General features: G+C 49.2%; 1 pseudogene; it reads left to right on the top strand.

Moving 5' to 3' along the window:
- Positions 1-330: 330 nt before the first annotated feature.
- On the top strand, positions 331-14,014 carry LOC136139187 (NAD-dependent protein deacylase sirtuin-5, mitochondrial pseudogene; annotated as a pseudogene).
- Positions 14,015-14,317: the final 303 nt, after the last annotated feature.

Raw genomic sequence — 14,317 nt, 5'->3', positions numbered from 1 at the left:
TAGCACTTTACTCCCCACACTGTGTGGATGCCTCACCCCTGTTCGACCACGATCTCTGAGGGCAGAGCCTGTGTCTTACCCCTCTTGGGAGCAGCAGTCCTAACACAGGATCTGGAGAAGGTTTGTTCAGTAAGAATGATCGAACAAAGCACTGAACAGTAATTACGCAGCAAGTGCAGAGGCTGTCACGTGGCTCTTCTTGTTTTAAAAATTGTGGTAAGAGCCGCATGTGCAGAGGCCCGAGGCCTGGTGTCTTTCCGGCACAGTGAGAGACGAGGGAGGGGCAGGAAACGAGCCCATCTCAATAATTAGTGCGACAAGGAAAACCTGATGCCACCTCTCCAGATTGTCCCAAGCCAATTACTTGCCCAGCTGTATTGTGGATCGACCTCTCCAGCCTTGCACAAACCAAGATTTGCCTAACAATGGCTCGTCCAAGTTCAAATACAGCCGGGCTTCTGGAAGCTTTTTGCAAAAGCCAAGCACACAGTCATCATTTCAGGGGCTGGCGTCAGTGCTGAGAGTGGGGTTCCGACTTTCAGAGGAGCGGAAGGTTATTGGAGCTCAGGACCTGGCCATGCCTCAGGCCTTTGCCTGAAGCCCGTCCCAGGTGTGGGAGTCCTACCAGTACTGGCGGGAAGCGGTGCAGAGCAAGGGGCCCGACGCCAGGCACCTGGCCATCGCCAAGCGTGAGGCGCGGCTGGACCGGCGGGCCGATGGGCTGTGGTCATCACCCGGAACACCGATGAGCTGCACCACAAAGCTGGCACCAAGAACCTTCTGGAAATCCACGGTAGCTTATTTAAAACTCGATGTACCTCTTGTGGAGTTGTGGCCGAGAATTACAAGAGTCCAATTTGTCCAGTTTTATCAGGAAAAGGGGCTCCAGAACCTAAAGCCCAAGACGCCAGAATCCCAGTGTTGAAACTTCGCTGGTGTGAAGAGGCAGGCTGTGTGGGCCTGCTGCGACCTCACGTGGGTGGTTTGGACAAAACCTGGACCCTGCCATCCCGAAGGAGGCTGACAGGGAGCTGGCCCTCTGTGACTTGTGTCTGGCGGTGGGAACGTCCTCTGTGGTCTACCCTGCCGCCATGTTTGCCCCCCACGTGTCTGCCCGGGGAGTAGAAGTGGCCGAATTTAACATGGGAACCACCCCCGTCATGAACAGGTTCACGTTTCACTTCCAGGGGCCTTGTGGGACGACTTTCCTGAAGCCCTCGCTCCTCGTGAAACTGAAACTGTTTCTTTTTTTTTTTTTTTGCGGTACGCAGGCCTCTCACTGTTGTGGCCTCTCCCGTTGCGGAGCACAGGCTCCGGACGCGCAGGCTCAGCGGCCGTGGCTCACGGGCCCAGCTGCTCCGCGGCATGTGGGATCTTCCCGGACCGGGGCACGAACCCGTGTCCCCTGCATCGGCAGGCGGACTCCCAACCACTGCGCCACCAGGGAAGCCCCTGAAACGGTTTCTTAATTGCCCTGAGGAAGGAAGAAATCACAGCACATCTAAACACCAGGCCACCAACAGGAGAAACAGTCTTGTGGATGGTGAGCTGAATACTGAAAGGTCTGAAAATATCATCTGGAATCCAAACTGCTGATAAGTGATGGGGACTTAGTAGCAACAGTAGTAAACATGTTTAGAAGGAGAAGTCACAGAATTTCTCAAGTCAATTCATGTTATTTGGTTTGAACCTAAACATAAGATTCCTCTGATGTGTTTGGTTGGTTACTGGGAGGGAAACAACTTTGTAATTAGATTGTCTAAGAAAAAGTAATTATCCTGATTGTATTTTTTGCTCTTTGGGCAAAGATGGAAGTAGAGGGGTAAAACCCTGGTATCTGTGATTTCTGCGCAAGGGTTGGTGGAAAATAAAATCCCTTTCTACAGCAAAAAAAAAAAAAATTGTGGTAAGATACACATAACATAAAATTTACCATCTGCACCATTTTAAAGTGTACAGTCCACAAGTGTTAAGTACATTCACGGTGTTGTGCAACCAACTATCACGCACGCCCAGAACTTTCTATCTTCCCAAACTGAAAGTCCCCCAGCCCCTGGCACCCACCCTTCTACTTTCTGTCTCTATGAATTTGACAGATCCACATTTGAGGGACCTCATATAAGTGGAATCATACACTATTTGTCCTTTCGTGTCTGGCTTATTTCACATTATGTGTCCTCAAGATTCATCCGTGTTGCAGCATATGTCAAAATTTCCTTCCTTTGTAAGACTGGATAATATTGCATTTTGTGGACAGACCAGATGTTGTTTATTTACTCGTCTATCGATGGACACCTGGGTTGGTTCCACCTCTTGGCTACTGTGAATATTGCTGCTATAAACGTGGAAGTCCGAGTCCCTGCTTTTAGTTCTTTAGAGTATATACCCAGATTGCTGGATTATATGGTGATTCTGTGTTTACTAATTTTTGGAGGAACATACATGCGATCCCAGGTTAGCACTTTACACTCATTATTTCATTTAGCGCTCATGGTAGCTCTGGGAGGGAAGACAACTATTACTCCTTTCTCAACAACGAGGGAATGAAGGCAGAGAGCGTTAACTTGCCAATTTCATAGTCAACCAGTGGCAGAGCTGGGACTGAGGCTCACAAATTCCAAAACCCATGCTTTCGAGCCCTGTGTCATATTTGCTTTCTTCCAGAAGTGTGGGGGGCTCCCTCACTCTGATGGGCGAAGGACCTGCCTTGGGTTGAGGGAAAGGACCTTCCTAAATAAGAGGCATCCTGCTTGTAGGTGGGCACCGAGGTTAGATGTGTCCAGCTTTACCCCAGTCCTTCACAGGCTTGGATACTCTGTTATGAGGCTGTAACATGTCCTCTGGTGTTATACATCCTAGGATGAGACCGGCTAATGAGCTCATACTCAAGTGTGGTAATTACAAATTCACTGATTCAACTCTCAAAAACAACCTGGTTGTTGTGTATTCCTCTTAAGTGATGACTTACTATGGATAAGAGGTCACTTAAATCTGGAACAGATCTCTCAGATTTTGTAATCCAACCTCTCTTTTAGTGGTTCAGGCATGAAAGAGAGAGTTGGTTCATAATTTACTAAGTCATTCAGAAATAATCTACCTGTAATGAACTTTCCCCATCTGTCTCATCAAAGCTGATTATTTGGTACGCTGTGGCCAGCTCATACCCATATACATCACTGCATCAACAGACACAAAAGTTCCCTTGCTTAGTAGCCACTGGACATAAAGACTTGGGGCAGAGAAGAAAGGCCAGGGATAAGACGGAGAGTTCATGCTTTGATGTACCTTCTCTGTTCCAAACATACAGCAGTGACAGATAAAATACTGAAATAGAAAACCTAGATATGTATACCTAGATAAACTCAAGGATAAGATGAGTATTTGAAGATAGAAAAGATCCAGCAGAAAAGAGATAAGTACTCCCTTTGCAGAAATGCAAAACAGAGCAGACGGCAGCCTGGGGTGTGCTGTGCTCTGACCCGGAAGTCAGCAGAACTGATGGGGAGTTTGATCCTATGGGATAAAGAGAACTAAAAATTTTCCACACAAGGCTCACTGCTGGAAGTGAGAGGCAGAGTAGGTCATGAAAGGAAGTTGGGAAAAAATAAACAACTATTGCTGATTGCCACCTGGGGAGATGGCACTTCCTAGACTGTGAGACTGGAGAGGTAGGGACACAGAGATAAGCCTCACAACCAAGCCTCCAGTTGGTACACTTCCTGATTCTGCATGACTCTGAAACCACCGTGGGACAGGGGAGGCCTAAAATGTCATTGTAGGACTATGGCTTAGCCAGGGGTCAGGTGTAAGCAACCATAAAACCACTAGGCAGGGCAGAGCAGCTAAGCCGGTGCACCACAACTACTGAGCCTGCATTCTAGAGCCTGCGAGCCACAACTACTGAGCCTGCATGCTGCAACTACTGAAGCATGCATGCCTAGAGCCCGTGCTCCACAACAAGAGAAGCCACTGCAGTGAGAAGCCCGCGCACCGCAACGAAGAGTAGCCCCTGCTCGCTGCAACTAGAGAAAGCCTGTGCGCAGCAATGAAGACCCAACACAGTCAAAAATGAATGAATTTATTATTTAAATAAATTTAATTTATTTATAAATTAATAATTTATTAATAATAAATTATTTAATTTATTATTATTTAAATAATTTTTTATTAAAAAACCCCACTAGGCAGGGAAGTATGAGCCCAGGATAAGAGAGAGAGAGAAAAAAAAAGCTTTCCAAGAAAATTAAAAATTGGAATGTGAATCCACTCCAAATTCACACTTTGGAACAGACTGATAAAGACTTCAAAGTAAGTAAATGTGGCACGCTCGGAGAGATACAAAAAGGGATAACTTCCATTTTAAAAAAGAACAAGAAAAATTCTTAAAAAGCAATCAGAAATAAAAAAGCAACAGGTGATGTTAAAAAGAAACAAATTGAAATCTTCAAATCTTGGAAAGACAGTCACTGGAATTTTTAAAAATTACTCTACATATGGGATAAGCTTGATACCGGACAGACTCAAAGAGAAAATCAGTGAATGGAAAGAGAGACAAACTAAAAATAAAGCACAAGGAGATCAGTTGCATCTATTTTGGGGGGAAAAATCGACAGCCTGCGCACACGATCCGCTTGTCACCGTCCCCGTGGACGACTCCCTCCTCAGATCACTTTCTCCTCTGCTAGGCAATTGGTATTGGGGTCAGCATTCCTGCTCAATTCCTAGGAAAGCCTCTCAGGGCTCAGGACCACCACCATCTCCCAGAATAGCCCCCTCGGATTCAGGCCACAGCTTCCTCAGGAAGTACACATACGTAATGAGGGGTCCACTCGGGCCATCTCTGCCGACCTCTGTCTCGGTCTGAGCTTAACCCACTTCTAGCTGTTTTCACGTCCACATGTTATGGGGCCGCATTAGTCCTTCCCTAATCTTGCAGCTTCAGCAGTGCAACTAGAGCCGCCCAGGATATTTCCAAAATTCGTCTTGGTGAGAGAAAAACCTCCAAATGCACGTGTGAAAACTCTGGTAACTTCTAGTTCCTTCCCTCTCTTGGTTTCTCCCTCTTACAGCAGGAGCATTCCGTGGATTCTGGATCCCTCCTGGCGTCACAGCTCACAGCTGGGAGCAGGCGTGAGTGCGGGAATGAACCACGTCATGGACACTCTACGTAACATACGTAGAAGCTGAGTGCGCGGTAGCAATGGATAGTCAAAAAGGTCTTAGAACCACTTCTCTAAAGGTTCCCGGCCGTGTATGATTCATTCATTGACAAAATGCCCTCCTGTCTTGGTCTCCTCTTGTGTTTCTCTTCTGATGGCCTGACATGCAACACATGATTGTACACAGTGGAATCTAAGTCCTGAGGGAAACAGGGGCTCCATGCACCTGCGGGCCAGTGGTTACGGCCGCCTTCAGGTGATGGCCCCTGCATTAAGGTGAGTGGTGTTTGCAGACTGGGTAGTTCTCCATTTTCCATGTTTCTCAGCCGATTCCCAAACTGTATTCAATAACTTTAATTTACTTTCCTCCTCTTTGTTTTTGCTCCTATTCTGAAATGAGTGCTTCCTGAGGCCATAAGATATTAAGTCTATAACAGGGGTCTCCAACCTTTTTGGCACCAGGGACCGGTTTTGTGGAAGACAATCTTCCCACAGACTTGGGGGATGGTTCAGGCAGTAGTGGGAGCGATGGGGAGCAATGGGGAGCGGCAGATGAAGTTTCGCTCAATTGCCCGCCACTCACCTCCTGCTGTGTGGCCCAGTTCCTAAGAGGCCATAGACTGGTACTGGTCCATAGCTAGGGGGTTGGGGACCCCTGGTCTGTAAGACAGAATAACCTCTCAGGTTTACTATATTACAGAAGTCTAATTCTGTTCAAGTGTTGGCCACCCAAAGGTTTAGCTGCTAGTTGACTAGGTTCTTTTTTTTTTTTTAATTATTATTATTAGTTTATTTATTCTTGGCTGCATTGGGTCTCCGTTGCTGCGTGTGGTCTTTCCCTAGTTGTTGCGAGCGGGGGCTACTCTTCATTGTGGTGCGCGGGCTTCTCATTGTGGCGGCTTCTCTTGCTGCAGAGCACGGACTCTAGGCGCGCGGTCTCCAGTAGTTGTGGCTCGTGGGCTCTAGAGCGCAGGCTCAGTAGTTGTGGTGCATGGGCTTAGCGGCTCCGTGGCATGTGGGATCTTCCCGGACTGGGGCTCGAACCCGTATCCCCTGCATTGACAGGCGGATTCTTAACCACTGCGCCACCAGGGAAGCCCTAGGCCATTTTATATAAGGAACTTGAGCAACCGAGAGTTTTGGTATTCTGGAAGAAATCCCCAGCAGATACTGAGGGACACTTCTCTGAGTTCTCTGAGCCATCCTAGCAAATCGATCAAACCCAAGGAGGGAGTTGTTGGAACCTGCCATCTATAGCAGTTGGTCAGAGCACAGATGATAACCTGGACTTGTGATTGGCATCTGAAGTGTGTGTGTGCTTGTGGGGGCAGTCTTATGGGACTGAGCCCTTAATCTGTGGGATCGGACACTACCTCTAGGAATAGTATTGGAATTGAGTTAAAGTGCAGGACACGCAGCTGGTGTTGTGGAGAACTGCTTGATGTTGGGAAAAAACTCCACCAGAAAACATTTGGTGACCAGTAGTGAAGTGTTTTGTGTGACTCACAGAAAAGACAGACGAAGTAGCGAAAAACTGGGTTTTTCCTTGACAGTTACATATGCGCGATTGATTAAATCATTGGGCATTTGTGATTAAGTCAATCTCCAGTCCTCTCCCCTCCCCAGAGGTCCCCTCCAGTTGAAATTCCAACCCTTGAATCACATGGTTGGTTCCCCTGGCAACCAGCCCCCCATCCTTAGGGGCTTTCCAAAATTCACCCCATTCATATAAACTTAGGTGCTGCTATGAATAACAAAAGATACTCTTTTCCTGCTTATGACTCACAGAACCCGAATAACGACGCTATTTCTTTTATTACTTAGGAAATTACGACGGTGTCAGGAGCTCTAACCAGGAGCTTAGGATGAAGCCCCACATATGTATTTCTTACTATGGTCCAATTTCACAGTAAAAATTGTAGTTAAACTTGTATGGTTGCATCTGGTCAACAGCCCAGCCAGAGCAACATCATCGCCGCTGCCACAGGGCCCCTGTGTTCGGAGCCATCCCTGCAGCATTGTAAGCTGCTCTGTTTGGGGCTGACTTTCCCGCTGGAGGTGATACTGAAACTGAGCAGGACCCTTTGGGGCCCTAAAGGGTACAAAAGCCCTCCGTGTCCCCCGTTTCTTGTTCGTAGGGAAAGACTTTAGTCTCCTAGGTCTTCCCTGAGTTTCAAAGAGCGCAAGCAGTTACCAGTTAGGGAAGTGAGGGAACACAGAAACAAAGGAAAAGCAGTTAAGCAAGAAAAGTACAGTAAGTCCCCTATGCACGAACCTTCAAGTTGCAAACTTTCAAAGATGTGAACATGCCCCTGTATGCCAGCTGTTGTACTGTGCTCCTGTACTTTACAAGGTGCTGTCCTGCAAGATTAAAAGCGCTTATTTTTGTGTTTGTTTCTTATGTATTATTTGTGTGAAAAGTATTATAAACCTATTACAGTACAGTATGATATAGCCGATTGTGTTAGCTGGGTACCCAGGCTACATTTGTTGGATTTATGAACAAACTGGCTTATGAACAAATTGGACTTATGAATGTGCTCTCAGAATGGAACTTGTTCGTATGTAGGGGATTTCCTGTAATGACAATAGGTCAATGGTAAAACAGAGTCCTAGTTCCTCCCAAGGGATATACATAACAATCTGATGCATACCTCAGAGTATTCTGCAGGAACTAAGATCATCCCCCCACCCCCAGGTTGGTGCAGACCACCAGCTCGTAGACCCCAGACTGGCTGGAATCAGAAGGTTGATGATTAAGATTCCTGAAACACCACCCTGTTATCTCACCTCTAACAAACTAGAAGAAAGTCACCCAGCAGCCTTCTCCCAAATGTTGCCTTTAAAAACCCTTAAAAAAAAAATAAATAAATAAAAACCCTTCCCTGAAGCAGCCGCATAGCACAGGGAGATCAGCTCGGTGCTTTCTGACCACCTGGAGGGGTGGGATAGGGAGGGTGGGAGGGAGGGAGACGCAAGAGGGAAGAGATATGGGAACATATGTATACGTATAACTGATTCACTTTGTTATAAAGCAGAAACTAACACACCATTGTAAAGCAGTTATACTCCAATAAAGATGTAAAAAAAGAAAAAACCCTTCCCTGATAGCCGCCTGGGAGTTTGGGTCTTTTGAGCACGAGCCACCCAGACTCCTTGCTTGGTGTCCTGCAACTAAACACTGGACCTTCCTTCACCAAAACCCGGTGCCAACCACCAAACGTAAGGTAGATAGCTAGTGGGAAGCAGCTGCATAGCACAGGGATATCAGCTCGGTGCTTTGTGACCGCCTGGAGGGGTGGGATAGGGAGAGTGGGAGGGAGAGACGCAAGAGGGAAGAGATATGGGAACATATGTATAACTGATTCACTTTGTTATAAAGCACAAACTAACACACCATTGTAAAGCAATTATACCCCAATAAAGATGTTAAAAAAACAACAACAAAAAAAACAAAAGTCCTGGAAATACCGGCTAAACTCTACATACCTTATTTGGCTGCCTCACAAATGCAAAGTTTAATTAAAAAAAACAAAAAAAAACCAAACCCGGTGCCAGCAAGTTGGCTTCGCTGTGCGGTGGGCGAGCAGACCCAAGTCCATTCAGTAACAACACTCTCAAACCCTGGAAATGAGGTAAAATTAATTTCTAAATCAATAATAAAATGAACTATATTCCCTACTGTCTTTTACAATTTAGCAGCAGCATTAGAGCTGTGGGATTTTAATCCACTCAGCGTAAAAGACTTGAGCAAAGCTGCTCCTTTGAACACCACTGACTTTTATTTGCTTTTTACTTTTTTTTTTTGCGGTACGCGGGCCTCTCACTGTTGTGGCCTCTCCCGTTGTGGAGCAACAGGCTCCGGACGCGCAGGCTCAGCGGCCACGGCTCACGGGCACAGCCGCTCCACGACATGTGGGATCTTCCCGGACCGGGGCACGAACCCGCGTCCCCTGCATCGGCAGGCGGACTCTCAACCACTGCGCCACCAGGGAAGCCCGCTTTTTACTTTTTAAAGTTGTCAGAGACATTTTCCCAGAATGCCCTGTGCTTAACTTGCTGAAAAGATTTCTACAGACTTAAAGGTACACTTTTCTCTTAGATGAGGAGTGATTGGTGAAACGGCGATTCCACTCTAATTCTCCAGGATATAACCAATTTCACAATACAAAAAAGTACATTTTAAACATTCTCTTCACTTTCTTACAAGCTTAAGATCTCTTATATGTGGAAGACGGCCAATATCTACCTTCACTGCACATAAATATGTCCTAGACTCTCCATTTCTCTTATCCTCATGAGAAAAATACATAGAGGACAGGACAGCATGATTAGAAGGCTTAACCAGATTTCAATTATTTGCTTTATTTTCCTTTAAATCTCACAGCACCCAGGAGACAGCTTCATGCTCACTGTGTTTTCGTTTCCTGCAAACCTGCTGGCCACCCACCTCCAGCCTCTTTACTGAAGACTTCTGCCCACAAACTCCCTCTCCACCCCAAGTCTTAGCTTCCTGCTCAGCGCGGTCAGTGTCCACAGGATGACTGACCCCCACCCAGACACGCTGCTGTTGGAATATCTCCTCGCCACCCACATAAGGCCTCACGCTGAGGCTTCACCCCACAGACCCCGCCACCACCAGGAACCTGCTCCCTCTGGAATATCCATCTCAGAGCCCCATTCTCTCCCCCCACGGTAGTCAGCTCGCAAGAACCTGTGATGCTCAGACCCTTGAACCTCTGGGAGCGCTCCATCCACGACACCGCCTGGCAAGTTGGTCACGACACATACTTCCTTGCAATGCCCCCAACTTCCTCACAAAAGCCTTATTTAACCATAAAACCCACATTTTAGATGAGCTCAGGTGGGCTCCTTCTCCAGGCCTACATTCAAATGACTGCTTGTTTCAAAGAAAGATTACACAGTTGTGTGAAGTTTGCCTCACTTTAAATGCACGATCGAAAGACTCAAACCAGCGCGCCTGGAAATGCTGCCATTTCCCTGTAGTTGGCATCCTGCCCACTCTCACGTTCTCTGCTTCCAAGATTCACCTTTTCACATAATAATAGCTCCTGCACGGCTTCTGGTCCGATGTACAAGGTTGCAACAGACCAGCGCGCCCACGACAGCGCACAGAAAGGTGTTATAAACTTTAAGAACGACATTTTTAAGGACACACAGGTGAGACAGGGATGCAAAGAAGTCCAGAGGAATTAGATTCCGAAGAGCCAGGAGCCCTTCCCAGCTGGGCAGTGACTGGTCCTCCTCCCCGGGGACATCCTCAAAGGATCGGGCTTGCTGGGGTGGGTGGAGGGTCTCTGCTCGCTTGAGGAGATGTCCGTGGAGGGCTGTTTCTTTAAAAGTATTTGTAAAGTATCTGGTTGGCATGTTGGGCTGAAATCTGTAGGAACTATCACTGCAGAGCTAATTCTACCTTTGCTGAGTGCGAGCCGTGGTGCTGGTGGTGTGGGGGCTGGAGCCTGGCATGACACGGGTTGACAAGGAAGATGAGAGGGAGCTGGGGTCAGTGCGGTCACACTGCGGGGAACATCGGTCACCCGTGGACACCTGCCTTCAGTCCTGCTGCCAACAGCGTGCTGCCGGGAAGCTGTTGCCCAGCAGTAAAGACTGACTTCACGCTTCTGACCGGACTCTCCTTTGAGTCACAGGCTGCCTGTCCTGCAGCCCCTAGAAGGAGGTTCTCTGGAAGGTTCTTTTCAACATTTTGAGTCAGCGGGGAGCAGCAATGGTCTAAGACCCCAGGTCACTCCTTTCCTCTTTTTTTTTTTTTTTTTTTTTTTACTCCTTTTCTCTTAATTGCAGCCAATATCCTGCTTAGAAGTTCGTCACAATCCTTAACGGAAAAACTCCTTCACCTGACCCCACTCGTCTTTGGTGAGAAGGTGAGGGAAGAAGTTTTCGCATACTCAGGTGTGGGGAAGTTATTCCGGTTATACACGAGTTAACTCGAACTTCATGTTAACTAGAACAGCCTGCGTGTGGCCTATGACACGCATCGTACGTCTGCTTTAACCATTAAAGAAAAGGGCTCACTGACCAGAAGTAAACGACGTCCCTGTTAACAATAAAGATGAGATGCCTCCCTCCCTGGGACCCCTTCAATGAAAACACTGCCCTCCCAGGCGCCAAGGCCATACTGTCCCGCTGCGTCCGTGCTGGTCTTTTTGGAAACACTAAAGGACCGTATCCCTGACTGGTCTGACCTCTGTTCTGACAAGATTTAAAACCGCGCTGAAAACCCTGCCTCTCCAGAGCAGATCCGCAGAGCTACTGAGAGGCCGTCTCCTGGGCCACAGTCCTCAGTGTGCCTCAGATAAAACTCTTTCCCATTCCTATCATAGATTGTTCATTGTCGACAAGGGGATGCTTCTACCACCCTCCAGGCTTCGTGCCACCCGCAAAGCCCATGAACAATTCCCGGCGATAAACATAGAATCTGGGTAATAAAACAACATCTAACCTTTCTTCTCCTCTGTGCTGAGGCCAGTCTCTCTTGCTCACAGCGGGCCGCGGACACGGGGCTCGCACCCGGCCCTTCAGCCTAGAGCTGCCGGTGGGAAACGGGTGCACCTGCACCTCAACTCGGGGCCGCGTGCAGACGCGCAGCGCACGACACTCAGTCCAAGATGGCGGCGGCGGGCCGTGTGCAGAGACGCTGCGCCCGACACTGCCATCTGCAGCCAGAGCCGCGCAGGCCCGTGAGAACCCCGCCCCCTCCCCACCCTCGAGACCCTATAAAGCGGCTCCACCAGGGCCTGTTCGGCTTGTCGGGAGAGCTTGTCCTCTCCAGCTTCTGACCGGAGAATAAAGCCTTCCTTTGCTTCTCATCCCAGCCTGGTCTCCTATTGGCTCGAATGACACCGGGCAGGAGAACCCTTGTTGGGACCCGACTTCGGAGGGTTGGTGACAACTGGACAATCCTGCAGCCTTAAGTTCTCTTGTCTTGGGCCTCACTAGTCTCCCCCCAATTTTAAGAGGAGTCAAATTGGCTGCCAGCCTGGAATCAGTGGGAAGAGAGAGCCTACTTCAAATGTTTCATTTCTTAACAACAAAATAAGAAATCAGACAAATCGGGCAGGTTAAGAATGGACAAGACAGAGTGAACACTGGTGTTGGTTATGTACTTCAGCACTTCACTTTATTTTTTAATAGGATTGAGACTTTTAATTAAAAGAATGCAAAGGGAATATAACTTTAAAAGATTTTGTGGGGGGGGGGCGGTGCTTCACTGGTGGCGCAGTGGCTAGGAATCCGCCTGCCAACGCAGGGGACACGGGTTCAAGCCCTGGTCCAGGAAGCTCCCACATGCAGCGGAAAAACTAACCCTGTGCGCCACAACTACTGAAGCTTGCGCGCCTAGAGCCCCTGCTCTGCAACAAGAGAAGCCACCGCAATGAGAAGCCTAGCCGCTCGCCGAGAAAGCCTGCGGGCAGCAACGAAGACCCAACGCAGCCAAAAATAAATTAATTACTTTAAAAAAACCTGCTTAAAAAAAAAGTACACTGAAATGTTCACAAGCAAAATAATATGATGCTGAGATCTGGTTCCAGATAAGGGGCGGTGAGTGTTGGTGGTGGACTGTAGACCGGAAGCGAGACTGGCTGACTGCCCAAGCAGGTGGACAGGTACGTGAGGTTCACCTCTGGAGACAAGAGCGGCTGCTGCACTCTTGGAGGGAGGCGATGGGAGCGGCTAGAAGGGGCTGTTTGAATATCCGCACCAACAATCTCCTCCGTCCCTGAGGGCAGAGCTCAGGGGGCACCTCGGAGGAGGTGTCGGGGTGTGCGGCCAGGCCGCCCCAAGGATGCCCCCGCTCCCTCCAGCCCTCCCTGCCTGGCCGCAGCGCGCCAGCAGTTGCTCTCGCACGGCGCGGGGGGATAGGTGGCGACGGGCAGAGCCACGACTACAGGCGGTGCGCCCGCGCAGGGAGGTGCCGCCCACATTTCCCAGGAACGCCCGCGCGCCTGGCCCCGCCCAGCAACCGAGAATTCTCTGCAAGCCGGAAGCTGGGCGTTTGCAGCGGGTGTTGGGACGGATGGGCTGTGGTCCCGGGAGGGCGGCTCTGGTCCGAACCCCTCCCTGTAGAGGGTGAGCGCGGTCTCTGGCCGTTCTCTCCCCTCAGCCTGACGGCGGGCCGTCCGGAGCGGGCGAGGGTCCCTCGTCTCTGGGTGGACTTACCCCGCTCGGGGCGTGCGGAAGGTGGGCATCGAAGCCCCTCCGGCTTACTGAAAATTTCTCAGTCAGAGTGGGAGGAGGGCGCAGTGCCGAGGAGCCACCTCCCCGTTTGTGTACTGAGTGAACGGCTGAATAACTAGAGGAGAGGGTGACCAGTTCACCCACGTCTCCTTCCGCAAGACGGGAAAGCGAGTCCGTGACCCCGGCCGCTCCGGGAAGGGAGGACCTCTGACGACCCGCGGACCTCCGCTCGGATGGGGACGGGGCTCCTGGGCGCCAGGCAGGGAGTGGTCGGCAGGGGCGGCATGGCTCGGGCGCGGGTCTCGGCAGCCCTGGCCTCTCGCTTCGTGGGCAGCCGGCCGCCCCTCCCGTGTTAGCCCGGACTGCCGGCTGCGCGCGTCTGTACCCCTTCGCTTCCGTGCTCCAGGGCTCTCGCCCTCCTCTGCACACCCCGAGTGCTCTCGCCCTCCTCTGCACACCCCGAGTGTTGCTCCTTTTGCTAATTCGTCTGGTGTTCGCTTAGCCGGTAGACCTCAGCCTGCACCCTGTTGTGCAGACGCAAGAGTCGGCTGATTTGTTCTGTGAAGAGTCAGAAGGTAAATAGTTCAGGTCTCTTGATGGTCCACGACTTTGTCTTTGCAACAGGAAAGCAGCCATAGACAATATTTAGAGGAATAAGTGTGGCTGTGTTCCAGTAAAACTATTTATTGACGCTGAAATTTGAATTTCATGTGTCAAGAGATATTCTACTTTTTTTCAACCATTTAAGTTTCATGTAATGTATTACACTCTAGTGTAAAGCAAAAGCATGATGCTCAAAAATGAGACCAAGTAGTCCAGGTGTAGTTTTAAATCAGTGTACAGTGTAGTGAGATCATTACTTTTCAACTTCTGGGTGTAGGTCTGATTTAGTATGACCTAAGATTTTTCTTCAGGAAAAGGCCTCTACTCCGTAGGCTTGG

This window comes from Phocoena phocoena, chromosome 19 (assembly GCF_963924675.1).
Source record: "Phocoena phocoena chromosome 19, mPhoPho1.1, whole genome shotgun sequence".
Taxonomy (NCBI): Eukaryota; Metazoa; Chordata; class Mammalia; order Artiodactyla; family Phocoenidae; genus Phocoena; species Phocoena phocoena.
This window is presented reverse-complemented; position numbering and strand designations above follow the sequence as displayed.